The following is a 16,552-nucleotide window of genomic DNA, read 5'->3' on the forward strand; positions in this document are numbered from 1 at the left end:
TTGCACTCCAGCCTGGGCAAGCAGAGAGAAACTCCATCTCAAAAAAAAAAAAAAAAAAAAAAAAAAAGACTGAGCCATTTTTTGTTTTCTTAGCTAGCATGGCAAAAGAAAAACTTTGTGTAAATTATCAAATTAAGAAGTGTTATCATTTACATTCAGTAAATTAACAATGCAGAGAAAAAACCTTAAAAGTCAAACCAAAATGCCGCTAACCATCGGATTCAGTATGAAACATTGACGAAGTAAGCGAAAAAATTCTGGCCAGGCGCAGTGGCTCACACCTGTAATCCCAGCACTTTGGGAGGCTGAGGCAGGCAGATCACTTGAGGTCAGGAGCTTGAGACCAGCCTGGCCAAAATGGTGAACCCTGTTTCTACTAAAAATTCAAAAATTAGCTGGACATGGTGGCAGGTGCCTGTAATTTCAGCTGCTCAGGAGGCTGAGGCAGGAGAACCGCTTGAACCCAGGAGGCGGAGGTTGTAGTGAATTGAGAACATGCCACTGCACTCCAGCTTGCGCCGCAAAGTGAGACTCTGTCCCCCCAGAAAAAAAAAGGAGAGACAGAAAATTTTATTTGTGGGTAATAACCCAGGAAATACAAGTAAAACTGTTTGAAACAAGTGGATAATTCACTAATGTAGTGGGTTACTAAACATGTCAAAATCATGAGCTTATCTTTTTCTTTTAAATAAATTTTATTGCATGTATTTGAGGTTTACAACATAATGTTAAGGAGTACAAATAGCAAGACGGTTATTACAGTGAAGCAGATGAGCAAATTAACATATCTGTCATCTCACATAGTTCTTATTTTTGTGATAAGAGCAGATAAAATCAACTTGTTTAACAAAAATTCCTAATACTATAGTTTTACTAACTTTAGAACTCATGATAAACATGAGATCTCTGAACTTGATCATCCTGTGTGTCTGCTATTTTGTATCCTTCAACCTAGATCTCCCTATTTCTTCTCCCTCCCTCCCTTCTGCCTGTGGTAACAACTGTTTCATTTTCTATTTCTGTATCTGAGCTCTTAAAAATAATCCACATATAAGTGAGATCATAAAATATTTTTCTTTCTGTGACTGGCTTATTTTACTTAGCATAATGTCCTCCGGGTTCATCTATGTTGTGGCAAATGACAAAATTCCTTCTTTTTAATGGCTGAGTAGTATTCCATTGTCTTATCCATTTGTCCATCAATGGACATTTAGTTTTTTTCCATATCTTGGCTATTGTGAATGATACTGCAATGAACACGGGAATGTAGACATTTTTATGAGGTGCTTATTTCATCTCCTTTGGGTATATGCCCAGAAGAGGTGGTGCTGGGTGGTATGGTGGTTGTATTTTTAATTTCTTTAGGAACATCCATTCTGTTTTCCATAATGGCCCTACCAACATACATTCCCACCAGTTGTGCATTTGGGTTCCCTTTTCTCAGCATCCTCACCAACATTTGTTATTGCTTCTCTTTTTGATAATAGCCATCTTATGAGTGTGAAGTGATATCTCATAATAGTTTTAATTTGCATTTCCCTTTGATTGGTATGAGCACCTTTTCATAGACCTGTTGGACATTTTTGTATCTTTGGAGAAATGTCTGTTCAGGTACTTTGTCCTTTTTTTTTTTTAAGCAGAATCTTGTTCTGCCACCCAGGCTGGAGTGCAGTGGCATGATCTCAGCTCACTGCAACCTCTGCCTCCCGGGTTCAAGAGATTCTCCTGCCTCAGCCTCCTGAGTAGCTGGGACTACAGTTACGTGCCACCATGCCCAGCTAATTTTTGTATTTTTAATACAGACGGGGTTTCACGGTATTAGCCAGGATGGTCTTGATATCCTGACCGGGTGATCTGCCTGCCTCGGCCTCCCAAAGTACTACGATTACAGGCATGAGCCATAGCACCTGGCCTTCTTTGCCCATTTTTAAATCGGGTTTTTTGTTTTTCTACTATTGAGTTGTAAGAGTTCTTTATAAATTTTGGATGCTAGGCCCTTGTCAGATATGTGGTTTATAAAAACTTTCCCAGTCCAGGCCGGGCGCGGTGGCTCACATCTGTAATCCCAGCACTTTGGGAGGCTGAGGCGGGAGGATCACCTGAGGTCAGGAGTTCGAGACCAGCCTCAACATGGAGAAACCCCATCTCTACTAAAAGTACAAAATTAGCTGGGCATGGTGGTGCATGCCTGTAATTCCAGCTACTCAGGAGGCTGAGGCAGAAGAATTGCTTGAACCTGTGAGGCGGAGGTTGTGGTGAGATGAGATCGCGCCATTGCACTCCGGCCTGGGCAACAAGAGCAAAACTCCATCTCAAAAAAAATAAAAAATAAAAAATAAATATAAATAAATTAAAAAATCTTTCCCAGTCCGTATGTTGTCTTTCAGATTCTCTTTAAATTATTTCTTATGAGGAAACAAAAATAGTCAATTTATAGTAATCAGGGCAAAGGTATCTTTTAAAAATACATGAACATTATTAGCTACTTTAAAACAAGTTGCAACTTTAGACTTTGGCTTTTTCATAATGTAATGCCAGGTTCTCATGAAATGATGATATGATAGGACTGTTCAAACTAGGATACTGGCTTCATTCTTTCCTTTTTAAATTAACTCAGGCAGTGTATCCAAACCTAAATGCTGTGGGCCCTTGTTTTGGGGGCTTTCTTAGTTTTCTCTGCCAATTATGGTTTGTTTTTTTTACTATGCAACATTGTTCATCAGGAACAAGTTTAAAGCATTTAGTATCCAACAAGTGCTAACCAAACAAAAGTGAATAATGGAATTCCAGGCTTTGTCCCAGCTCCTCCCATTCTCTCCTCATGGATGACAGATGCTTAAGTAATAAGAATCAATTTTGTGAGTAACTTTTGAGCTCCATCTGATTACTGTTAATAGTCACAACTTGAAAGCATGAGAATATATTTGAAGGCAAAAACTTTTGCTACAGCAAGTTTGGTGGTCTATGCTAACATTCCTTTAACTATTTCCACCAGCTTTACCATAATCATATGATAGAATGCGTGCTAGCACAAGAGCTTGCTGCATCTAAAACATGCTTGAGACTAGGCCAAATACATAATCCAAGCATTTCTATTCTATAGAAGATTTCTTTTCCTTTAAGTTTTAGTTATTTTTGGTGTTTTATAGTCACCATAGAAATTGTAGTATACACAAATTATATACTATAATACTAATTGCCAGTGTCCACCTATTTCTTTAAGGGGAAGAAACTCCCCAAACATAAAAGCATGCAGTTTCGTGAGTTTTGACAAATGCATACACTTATGAAACCATGATCCCATCAAGAATAGGATGTGATTATCTCTAGAAAATGCCCTCATACTCTCTTCTCCGATAATTACCACCCCTTCTCCCAGCCGTTAGAGACAGCCAATGTTATGATTTTTTCCCAAACCACAGATTTGCTTATTATAGAACTGTTTATAGTAATGGAGTTACAGAGTATGTACTCTTTTGTGCCTGGCTTTTACTACAGGTAATGTCTGAGTGATTCTTCTATGTCCTTGAATGTAATGGTATGTTCTTTTTTCTTTTCTTTTTTTCCTGAGAAGTTTTCCATTGAATGAATACACCAAAATTTGTTTATGCCTTGTCGTGTTGATGGACATTTGGGTTGCCTATAGTTTTCAGCTATTATAAATAAAGCTGCTATGGACATTTCTGTACAAGGTATTGTGGACATATGTTCTCTTGGCTAAATTAGTAGGGATGCAATTGCTCGACCATATTGTAAGTATATATTTAATCTTATAAGAAACTGCCAAACCTTTCCCCAAGTTTGTTGTACCATTTTACATTCCTACTAGCAACATATGAGTTTTCCAGTTGCTCCCCAAGCTAACATACTGTCAGGTATTTAATTTTAGCAATTCTCATCCATGTATTGTAGTATTTCATTGTGGCTTTGATTTCTGTTTCCCTGATAATTAATGAGGCTGAATAATTTTAAAAAGTGCCTTTTAGCCATTCATATAGCCTTTTGAAATAATTTTCAAATCATTTTAAAATTCAAATTTTAAAAAGTGCATGTTCATTTCAATAGTCTTTTGATGAGCAGAAGTTTTAAATTTTGATGAAGTCTATTAATTCTTTTCTTTTATGGTTATTGCATTCTATGTCATTCTTGAGAAATCTTTGTCTAACCTCAGGTCAGGGAGATATTATCCTATGATTTCTTCCAAAATATTTCTAGTTTTAGGCTTTGTGTTTGGTTTTATGATACACCTTGAATTAATTTTTGTGCATGGTATGAAGAAGGAGTTGAAGTTCATTTTTTTTCTCTCCTGGTGTATACCCAATTGTTTAAACACTATTTGTTGGTAAGAATGTGCTTGGATTTCAGGATAGCTAAAGACAATGGTAGCTGCTTAGGTTCCTGTCTCCCAACTTTTCCCCCCAAAATAACACAGAAAAACAAGAAGGTAAGAAAAGCAAAAACAAAATAAACCTACCCCAAAACAATGACCTCAGCATTATGTAAAGACAGAGAATGCTCATATCTCAAAATAACTTGAAATTTTAAGAATAAAATTACAAATGTCCAGTAAGCAATCTCTTGCTCTCCTATCCTACTGCAAGTCTTTGTGGCAAGAAAAAGCAGGTCATGAAAAACTGTGGAAGAGAGAAGAGAGAAAATGATGGCCATAAGATTAACCTTACTAACTGCCAAAAGTAAGTCTGTGGGAGAAAAAACCAGAGCATGGTCTGCAGGGAAGGGACTTAACAGCATGTATGATGTGAAGTGACAGTTTTTGAAACCTATAGCCTCTGTAGGAGAAAAAATCAAAACAGAAAGAAGTGACCCTTAGAAATTAGATGGTCAAAAAGAATGTAGCAAAGGGAGAAATTTTTGAGTAGTACATATATCACAAAAGACAAACAAAATACGAGGAAACACACAATCCCTTTTCCTCTGCAGAAATAACCCACTAAGGAATCTGGACTTTGTTATACTGAATGAAGGTAGTGCCACCGAAGCAGGAATCATGTAAAGTTCCTCAGTACTACAAACATATGAAACTGCCCCAGTAGTCCCATAGACTGTTCTTTTGGATAAACATAGAAATTAACCTTTCTGATCTTAAAGCTTGAAGCTTACATTTGTTTTCTTTGAAGAAAGGACCTTCTGGCCTCTTAAAAAAAAGCATCAAAAAACCGAATCTCACCAGATCACCACATCCTCACAATGAGATGACAGGCCCCTCCCTCATTCATGATGATTGCTTCCTAGTGCCTCCCTAGTTCTTGAACATTGTTATATTTCTTTCTTGCTATATAAACTCCTAGTTTTAGTCAGTCAGGGAGATGGATCTGAGACTGAGCTCCCATCTCCTGTAGCACCCAGTTAAAGCCTTCTTCCTTGGCAATATCTGTCATCTCAGTGATTCGCTTTCTGTGCAGTGAGCAGCAGGACCTAGATCAAACCCTGTGTGTTTTGGTAAAAAATGAAATAAACAATACAGAGTTATGAAAAAATTACAAGATGAACTCTGATATGCCTCAACTAGGGAAAATCCTTCCCTCAAAAACAGAATTCATGAGCCAGGAGAGATGATAATCTCTCAGAGTGATAATTTGTTGTAAGTTTGTGGACTTAAAGGAATTTACTATTTAGCACATTTTAAATTTTAATTTTTTTAATTTTTTTTTTTTTTTTTTTAGAAATAATGTCTCACTGTGTCACTCAGGCTGGAGTGCCATGGCACCATCATTGCTCAATGCAGTCTCAAACTCTTGCGCTCAAGCAGTTCTCCCACTTTGACCTCCTGAGTAGCTGGGACCACAGGCATGCACCATCATGACTGGCTAGTTATTTATTTATGTATTTGTTTTGTAGAGATGGGGGTCTTACTATGTTGCCCAGGCTGGTTGAACTCCTGGGCTCAAGCAATCCCCCCTGCTTCAGCTTCCCAAAGTTCTGGAATAAAGGCATGAGCCACCACATCTGGCCTATTTAGCATGTCTTAATATTGTCCTTAGTATTTAATCTTTTAAGGATTCTTTGCATATCTTAACCTCTAATATTCCATTCACTATTGTCTCGAGTTAATACAATACCTGTTCCATTCTATTTTCTAGGAAGATAATGAGGTTTGACCATTCTGGACTTCAAAGAAAGGGGAAAAGAATATATGTATTGTGACTTGGTACAAAATGCCAAATATTTTCTAACAGTAATGTCAATTTTCCCATGAAAATCTGGTCAAAAGATTGAATGAGTGGCCAGAAAAGACTCTGATGCTGGAATTAGAATTCCAGGACTATAAAGAGGAAGTCTCACATAGGTTGGGATATCACAATTTTACATAAAATAAACTGGGCAGATTTTCACCTCAGAGAACTTTGAAAATTATGCTAATGCTAAAATTTGAAAGCTATTTATACATTAAGGGGAACATACAAATCTAGGCTGTAAATGATTAACTACTGTAGACATGTATTGGAAATACAACATTGTTAGTTCCAAAGGGAAACCAAAGAAGTTTTTATATGGTGTGGGAGTACATGAATATTTACTGAGAATTTGTCAGCATTATATAATACTGACTAAATGATAGCCTCCTTCCTGTATTTGGAGGACACAGATGTTCAAATCACTAAGCAATGTGCTCTTTAAGGTGGATGGGCTACTTAACTTGACTGTCAGTTTGCCTAAGTAACCATTACGTAAGAACACTTATCTTCCTGTGCTGATTCAACATGTGTTAAACAACTGAGACTAAAAACCTACTAGGATGTGAGCACTTGAAGGCTGGGTTTCTCTTATTTACTATTACATCAGTGCCAGGACAGTGTCTGGAAACTAGTAGACACAAAAAATTAGTTCATGAAACGAAGGCTTATATACAGCTGCTATACTTTTCATCTTGTATTCCAATACTTGGCAAATACTAGCACTTGAGTTAATGTTTATTGAATTAAATTCCTAACTTGCATTCCTTGAAATAGTAGGCTAGGAACTATAAAATAAAAATAGACATGTACCAGCCGGGCGCAGTGGCTCATGCCTGTAATCCCAGCACTTTGGGAGGCTGAAGAGGGCGGATCATGAGGTCAAGAGAACGAGACCATCCTGGCCAACATGGTGAAACCCCGTGTCTATTAAAAATACAAAAATTAGCAAGGCGTGGTGGTGTGCACCTGTAGTCCCAGCTACTCCGGAGGCTGAGGCAGGAGAATTGCTTGAATCCAGGAGGCGGAGGTTGCAGTGAGCCGAGATCACACCACTGCACTCCAGCCTGCCAATAGAGCGAGACTCCATCTCAAAAAAAAAAAAAAAAAAAAAAAAAAAGACATGTACCATAAAATGTTAGAAGTCGCTGATAGAAAACTATGTGGTTTTGTGGGAATCCAAAGATATGACTTTAAATATTCATCTGAACTCATTTATTCTACTGGTGGTTTTCAGTAACTTTTGAATTTTATTTTTGATATTAAAGGCATACTTACTGGTGTTTCTGAAACTATTTTGGTATTTCCCAGCCCACAACTGTATACCTAGTAAAATTAATATTTTAAAATCTGATCTGCTCATATTATTTTAATGTAAAAAGGATTGTTGATTTTGAGCAATCTTTTCCACTCTTGTGGCTTTATAGGCCAGATGGTGTATAAAGCTTGTTATTCTATAAGCTTATTGTTGTTCAAATATATATCTTTAATTTACACTTCTCTCAAGCTCCAGACTCTTAAGTCCTACAGAAAAATCGACATATTAACTTTTTCTTCAGAAAACATATCATATGTGCCCTGTGTGGAATCGGCTATAACTTTCTCTTCAGGGCCTAGTGTCTCAGTGCTCATTCGGAGCTTCAACAGCCGGTTTCCCAAAGCTAGTACTTTTCAGTGACTTTTCAGTGTTTCCATCTTACTCTCCACTGGGCCTACAGTAAAATATATGAATAAAAAGTAATATGGTACTGAGAAAGTGAGACGGCCCAGGGGTTAGTGCAGGCTTTACCAGTCACTGCCACTGTAGCCTAGTGCATGCCCACAGTCTCACTGCTCCCCTCTTTAATTATGCTAAAAGTCAGATGTGCCAGTGGATAATTGCTAGGATTCTGTGAAAGGAAAATAAATCTTGGGGCCCCCAAATCACTAAGCTAAAGGGGAAAGTCAAGCTGGGAACTGCTTAGGGCAAACCTGCCTCCCATTCTATTCAAGTTATCCCTCTGCTCACTGAGATAAACGCATATCTGATTTCTTCGTTTGTAAAGGCTAATCAGGAACTCAAAAGAATGCCACCATTTGTCTCTCACCTACCTATGACATGGAAGCCCCTTCTCTGCTTGAGTTGTCCCACCTTTCCAGATGGAACCAATGTACATCTTACATATGTTGATTGATGTCTCATGTCTCCCTAAAATGTATAAAACCAAGCTGTGCCCTGACCACTTTGGACACAAGTCATCAGGACCTCCTGAGTCTGTGTCATGGGCATGCATCCTCAACCTTGGCAAAATAAACTTTCTAAATTAACTGAGACCTGTCTCAGATATTTGCAGTTCACATTTTGGTAACCATGAAGGGATTCTGAGTGAAGGTGCCCCTGACCTTTGACAAATCTATTGGTGCTTGGTACCAGCTTGAGCTATTTTTATGTGTCAAACCAATAGGACAATTTGCTGACTGGAGGCCCCTCCCTCCAGAGCATCCCTGATCTTCCAATATTTGGTCAAGATCTAAAGTTTATTGCTGTACAACTCTTTTTTTTTTTTGGAGTTTTACTTGTTTCCAACACAAGGAAGGCAAGTTTTTCCTGCTTCCATGACAATGGAAGGCAGGTAACTCCTGTATGGAGTTTGAACTTGCTTCCAAGAGGGAAGACAAATTTGAGATTTTCCTGCTTCTAGGATGGTAGAGAGCAGTCTTAAGTCTGAGACCTATCCCTAGGTGAGTAACTGAATTGGGGTTTGTCTTGGCTAAAGTTAAGATTTTAGCCAAGACAAACCAGCTGATCTTAATTTCATCTTACCATTAACACACTCCGTAATCTTGTAAGTTGCGCCATTGTTTGTTTTGCTTAATTTTTGTTGTTGTTGTTTGTTTCTGTTTTTGTTGTTATTTCCATATTTTCTCCATTGGGTTTGATCAACTCTGACTTGATCAAATACAAAGAAAAGTTCCAAATTTTGAGGAACAAGGCCTCTGAAGTGGCTAAATTCCCACAAGAAAACAATGACAACAAAAAGGTAGTGTGGTGGAGGGGAGAAAAACACACAGCAAAAGGAAAACAGAAAGGAGAGATTTTGATTTTGATTACTTGAGGGGCTTTATTTACATAACAATACCACCTTTTTGCTAGCCAGGCCAAACTGAAAGAGCAATGGCTGTTGCCCCACCCTGCAGTTCCATAGCTAAGAGTTCTGCCTTCTGTTTTTCCACCATGACAGCCTGGGTTTGGTCCCTAAATCAACCCCTTTCTGGTTTGATACTTGGCACTTCTGAAACAGCAGCAATTTGTCCTAGATGAAATATGGTAAATAGATTTAAAAAATTTTTCTGAAGGAGCTCAGTGGTTAAAAGTCAGCTTAATTAAAAACTAACATCCAAAATGTGTGTGTGTATGTCTGCATGTGTGTGTTTTTGTATTTAAAAGGCCTTCACCTTTTTTATTTTTTTGTGTTTTTGTTTTTTTTTTTTTTCTCTTAGGACCTTGTCTTTTTCATCTCAGTTGACTGAAGTATGTTTTCTTCATCTACTTCTGCTGTCTCTCCTTTCTCTTGCACCCTCTGCTGCATGAGGGACCTAAAATAGTTTATAATAGCCTGGGGTTCCTTAAGGAAAATGGAGAAGATGCCAGACTCTCTTTTGGGGAAAAACCACTGTTTTTACTTACGAAACTCCAAGAGTGTTTTCCAAACAGACAAGTTCATCTCAGCTCTTAAACTGTTTGCTTTTGTATTACGTTACCTGATTTTTTGACTAAAATATTTATTGCAATAGAGGTTACCCTTGGGTTTTTAAGGAAGTAAAGTTTAGATACTTGTGTTACTCGATTTTTTGACTAAAATAGTTATTGCAGCATAGGCTACTCTTAGGTCTTTAAGAAAGTGAAGTTTAAACAAATGTCTTTGTTTAAAAAAAAATTTTTTTAAGTACACTGTAAAAGCATCACGAGGTCTAGCTTCATAATAATTCTCCCTTTTTAGAGACCCAGGATTCAGTGTGGACTCTGCCCAGAGTTCAGAGATCCAGTTAGAAGATAGATAGTCCCTATCTAAATAAAATTGTTCTCCTCATGCAATCCTGTGATAGATTTCTACAATTTTATGTTTGATTTGGCATCTATCTTTAATCTCCCATCTAGCATCACCAGACCTTTTTTCTCTGTACCTTGAGCTGTAAATTTTGCTAATCTGATTTTTCATCTAAGAGTTGTTTCCTTCAATATACAAATTTAGGGCTGTTTACCTGACAACTGCCAGGGTAATGAATCAGTTTATCAAGAGTTTGCAATTCTAAGATAGGGAAACAAAAAAGGAGGTCATAGGAATTTATAAGATGTACTTTTATCATTATGCCTAATGCATCTATGTATTTGTGTGTTCTCTACACAATATTTCACCACTAAAATGTATAAAAGAGCTCTTATTAATTGGCTTCAAGAAAAATAAAAGTCCTTAAATCAAATACTTCATCAGAGAAAAAGGAAAGACTAGTCAAATGAGTTTTCAATTTTATGTGACTTAAGTAAAATCTTTAATAAATAAGGTAGCTTAAAATTATTGGTAAAGTAATATTAGAAATGTCTTAAAAATTATTGATCAAGCAGTTTCATACTTATCCCTGCCAAATACTATAAGGTGTCAAAATTTTGCATAGGGGTTACAAAACTATAAACACAGCCCAAAATGGAATGATCTTCCTTGTGTAATTTTTAATAGACAAGACATTGATATTGATTTAATGAAAATAGCTACATATTGAATTATTTAATAAAATTACCACAACTTGTAATCTTGTGGCTTTAGGCAGTCCAGACCACAGGCAATAAAGAGGTTTGTTTGGAACAGGACTGTTACCATCTTTTTTCAAAGCTAAACTATAAACTAAGTTCCTTCCAAAGTTAGTTCAGCCTATGTCCAAGAATGAACAAGGACAGCTTGGAGGTTAGCAGCAAGATGGAGTCAGTTAGGTCATATCTTTTTTATTGTCTCAGTTATAATTTTGCAATGGGGAGTTTCATAACTTTAAATGATGCCTATCACAGTTTTCATAAGTAATCTTGGTAAACGATTAAAATAAAATAATTAGGTAAATGTAATGGGATAAACACTTGTAAACAAACTTGTCATAATTTAGAATCAAAATTTATATTAAATTAAATAATATATATTTCATTATTTGGGTATTTTCCAATAAGAATATATTGTAGGAAAACATCCTTTCTAAAAAACAAACAAACAAACAAACAAAAAAAACAAAAAAATTTATATGATCAAGTTGTCTATAATTAAAGGGATTTATAATGGTCTTTCTAGAGATTAAATTTGATGATAAAAACACTTATACACAAAAGAATTGATTAGAACACTAAAATTTTCTTAAAGGATTGATTTACTCTTAAATGAATTATAAGAGATTTTAATTTGTTTTAAACCCAAAGTTCAACTTGTATTGTTTCTTGATGTTTTTGGTTTTCTCTTTTAGAAAGTGCGAAATAGTAATGCTCTTCTTCAACTCATTTTCAGATCATACAAGTTTTTATTCCTTCAAGTTCTATTTGTTGTGGCCTGATGCTAACAACGTTTTCTTTCTTTCTTTTTCTTTTTCTTTTTTTTTTTTGAGACTGAGTCTTGCTCTGTAGCCCAGGCTGGATGGAGTGCAGTGGTGAGATCTAGATTCACTGAAATCTCCAACTCCCAGATTCTAGCAATTCTACTCCTTAGCCTCCTAAGTAGCAGGGATTACAGGCATTTTGCACCACGCCCAGCTAATTTTTGTATTTTTAGTAGAGAGAGGGTTTTGTCATATTGGCATGCCTGGTTTCAAACTCTTACCTTTGATGATCCACCCGCCTCCATTTCCTAAAGTGCTGGGATTACAGGCGTCAGCCACTATGCATGGCCTAACAATGTTTTGTTAAAGGCCTAAAGGAAATGTTTTCTTTCAACGTAATATTCTGTGCACTGCAGAAGGTCTTTTCCTCTGTCTTTTGATAACTGGCCTAATAGATTTTACGTTTAATCAAAGTAATTCCTATGCCATTATTATTAAGTTTTAGTTTGCCTAAAAAAAAAGACTAAATTTTTTTTAAATTACGGTTATTATATCTATGTATCTTTCTGTATGTGCCTTTAAGGTTCTTGTGACATTGAGCTACGGGAATTTGACTCCTGGGTCTCAAAAGGACACCAAGTACTGCCAAATCTCAAACTCTGACAGCAATTAAAGCCTCATCTGCAGGCCCTGTAGAAGATGCCAATCAAAATAAACTGTGTTCCTGAGACACAGGGGCAGAAATTAAAGCTATTCAACTCCTCAAGGCCAAGGGATTATCATGGCAGAGGTGGGCAGGTGAGAATGTAAAGGCCAATTTTGAGAGATAAAGTAAATTCATTTTCTCTATAAGTTAACTGTTAACATCAAATGCACACTGATGCAAGACCAGCATATAGGCCCCTGTGTCAGAGTAACAAGGTTTTCTTGAAGCATGAATTTACTCCTTAATAAAAGTTATAAAGGCTATAAAAGGGAAGTTGTATCTTATGGGTCAAGAAGAAAATTTTATAGATTGTTTATAAAATATTGGAAAACAAATATAATTGAATTCATGCTGTTTTTATTGGGGCTTATTGGCTGAAAAATTAAGTCTCCTCTCTCAGAGAATGAAGGTTTTTGTCATTTTTTGAAATCCTTCAATTACCATTTTGGTTAAGTGAATGACTTATTTTACATTGACTTGTGATCCTATTCTGTGATATCAAGTGTTTTAAACCTTTGATATTTGACAGACTTTCCAAAATCAAATTATAAATTATGTATTTTTCTGACCTAATTAATCCTTTAAGATATTAGTTTCCCTAAATTCCAAAAATGATGTATTTGTCTTATTTGGTATAAAAATTATACAGGAAGCATTGTAAAATGTGAAATGGTGTTTGGTTTTCTTTGGGCTATATTTGTATAAATATGTTATTGGTATATGTCCCAAAATTATGAGAAGCTCCTTTAATTCTGATATGACTTAGTGTACATTATCAGTAATAATTATAATTGTTATATTAAATTACTGTACACCACAGAGGAAACAAATGTCCTAGTCAATTGTGTCTTTGACTATGTTTTCTCTAAAACATTTTGTCATCCATAGATGTATTAGTCAAGGTTCTCTAGTGGGACAGAACTAATGGAATATATATATGTATGTTAGTTAAGTATTAACTCACATCATCACAAGGTCCTACAATAGGGCATCTGCAGGCTAAGGAGCAAGGAGATATTCCTAGGATCAATACTTCGTATCCTTCAATTCAATGAAGTGGACATTCAGTATTAACCATCACAAGGGACAATTGCTTTTTTTTTTTTTTTTTGAGATGGAATTTTGCTCTTGTCACCCAGGCTGGAGTGCAATGGCACAATCTTGGCTCACTGCAACCTCCACTTCCTGAGCTCAAGTGATTCTTTTGCCTCAGCCTCCCAAGTAGCTGGGATTATAGGCACTTGCCATCATGCTCGGCTAATTTTTGTATTTATTGTAGAGATGGGGTTTCACCATGTTGGCCAGGCTGGTCTCAAACTCCTGAACTCAAGTGCTCTACCCACCTTGGCCTCCCAAAGGGCTAGGATTACAGGTGTGAGCCACTACACCCGGCCTTTGGTCCTCATTAGAAGCTGGTTTTATAATCACCTATAAAGCCCTAACAGGTTCTCTTGAATGCAGGTTTCTGATAACTACGGAGATTGTGACGTCAGAATAGAGGAAAAACTTTCAGGACTCACAGAGAGCTGAAATGTTCATGAATATCATGCAGAACAGGAATTATCTGCATGAACTGAACTAACAGAAGACTGAACCAATCTTTTTGACTTTTTTCTTAAAATGTTCTTGATCCTTTGTTTTGTTTTTCAGAGCCAAGGAAATTTTTTTGAGCTATTGATGGCTTTTAACAAGTTACTATACTCCTATGAACAAAATTTGGAGCATATTTGTTTCTCTCTACCTGATTTCTCCAGAATTTGGAAACTACTTGTGAGTATTCTTAATTTATGGCAATATAGTTATTTGCATAAGTGCAAGAAGAATCTGTTTTCAATTATAACAGGACACAATTATAGAAACTGGTTATTTTACCAAGGCTTTGACTGGAATGGTGTGCTTTCCTTTAAGGAATCAAACTGGACTTAAAGAGCAAATAAAAGTCCCTTGGGAAAACTGGCCTCATACCTTGTCTACACAGTTTCTGTACAGGGTTCCTGACTTGTGGTAAGTAAAGAATGCCACTTTCTGACAGGCTCAGGAGCCCCAAGTTATCTTGGGGCCTCAGGACCTGGGATGGGAGGGGCTGTAGTGAAAACCTCTGACATGCCTTGGAGACATTTTCTGCTTTGTCTTGGGGATTAGCATTCGGCTCTTCATTACTTAAGCGAATTTCTGCAGCTGGCTTGAATTTCTCGTCAGAAAATGGGATTTTCTTTTCTATCGAATTTTCAGGCCGCAAATTTTTTGAACTTTTATGCTCTGCTTCCCTTTTAAAACTGAATGCCTTTAACAGCATCCAAGTCATCTCTTGAATGCTTTGCTCCTTAGAAATTTCTTCCGCCAGATACCCTAAATCACCTCTTTCAAGTTCAAAGTTCCACAAATCTGAAGGGCAGGGGTAAAATGCTGCCAGTACCTTTGCTAAAACATAACAAGAGTCACTTTTGTTCCAGTTCCCAACATTTCCTCATTTCCATCTGAGACCACCTCAGCCTGGTCTTTAATGTCCCCATATCATTATCAGCATTTCTCTAGGAAATTATCAACATGTCTCTGTGAAATTCCAAACTTTCCCACATTTTCCTGTCTTCTTATGAGCCCTCCAAACTGTTCCAACCCCTGCCTATTACCCAGTTTCAAAGTCATTTCCACATTTTTGGGTATCTTTTCAGTAGTGCCCCACTTTACTGGTACCAGTCCATTACTGTACATTACCTGTCTATTACCAGTCTGTTTTCACACTGCTGATAAAGACATACCCAAGACTGGGCATTTTACAAAAGAAAGAGGTTTAATGGACTCACAGTTCCACATGGCTAGTGAGGCCTTACTATCATGACAGAAGGTGAAAGGCACATCTCACATGGTGGCAGACAGCAGAAGAGAATGAGAGCCAAGAGAAAGGAGTTTCCCCTCATAAAACCATCAGATCTTGTGAGACTTACTTAATACCATGAGAACAGTATGGGGAAACTGCTCCCATGATTCAAATATCTCCCACTTGGTCCCTTCCACAACACAAGGGAATTATGGGAGCTACAATTCAAGATGAGATTTGGGAGAGACACAGCCAACCCATATCACCATTCATAAGGGATCCACTCAAACACCTCCCACCAAACCCCACCTCCCACACTGAGGATCACATCACATCATGAGACTTGGAGTGGAAAAAAACGTCTAAACCACATTATCAGGTTTAACAAAGAGAAGCAATTCTGGAAAAGTAACTAAATTGTGTGGGGAGGCTAATGGAAGCTAAGAATTATTTTAACAAAGTCTGTTCGTACAGAATTCTCTTGGCCATGATTCCCTGTCAAATATTTTTTTTCTCCTGGTACAGAGAGGAGATAAAACTCACATGGGAGTTTTTATCTCCTGTTTTTAGGAAGAAAAGAGAAGATTTGAATGTCCTTTTGCTTCTGCTGTTTATCAAGTGCCTTTATATGAAAATAATCCTTATATCAAAGAGGTATATTGGGGTAGGGGAAGCATATTCTTCCACCCTTCATTGGTTTATAAATATCCGTGGCTTACTGAAATCTTAACAGTTTGACCGTATCTGTCCTTGTTATATTATTGGGCTCTTAAAGCATTTAGAACATCCTTCTTTTGACAAAGCTTTTTATTTAAGTCTGTAATCTTATTGTAGTCTCGAAAATCTCCTGTATCTGAAGCCTGAATATTCATTGTATTTACATTCACATTCTTTACTAGGAATCCTAAGCCACCTTGAGGCAAAGGAATGACTTCCATGGAATACAGATGAAGTTGGTAAAAGGAAATACAAAGGAGAAAAAGTACATTTGTACTGTTTTATGACTATTACTGTGATACACTGGTAATCCTATGATGATGGAAGGAACAAATAAATGTCTCAGGATCTTGATCTTCCGATAATGGAGAGGGAAGTTAACAGGGAAATACAGGTAGAATTTTAGCAGGGTAAACTTCAAAACCAGTAAAGGCTTGGGTGTTGCTACCATAAAAAAGAACAAGAAAGCCAACCACAAAATTAAACACTAAATTTAGCAAAGAAAGAAAGAAAATGCAATATTACTACTGAAGTATTTGAGAGCACTCACTACTTCCCTATTTTACC

At 36.9% G+C, this 16,552-nt stretch overlaps 1 long non-coding RNA gene across 1 annotated transcript; it reads left to right on the top strand.

The window, feature by feature from the left end:
- The first annotated feature begins 14,131 nt into the window (after positions 1 to 14,131).
- On the top strand, positions 14,132 to 16,351 carry LOC115835920. Its single transcript, XR_004030877.1, has 3 exons — positions 14,132 to 14,220; positions 14,359 to 14,454; positions 16,168 to 16,351. It is a non-coding gene; the product is annotated as an uncharacterized LOC115835920 (long non-coding RNA).
- The last annotated feature ends 201 nt before the right edge of the window (positions 16,352 to 16,552 follow it).

The sequence above is a fragment of the Nomascus leucogenys genome, chromosome 7b, assembly GCF_006542625.1.
Source record: "Nomascus leucogenys isolate Asia chromosome 7b, Asia_NLE_v1, whole genome shotgun sequence".
Classification (NCBI taxonomy): domain Eukaryota; kingdom Metazoa; phylum Chordata; class Mammalia; order Primates; family Hylobatidae; genus Nomascus; species Nomascus leucogenys.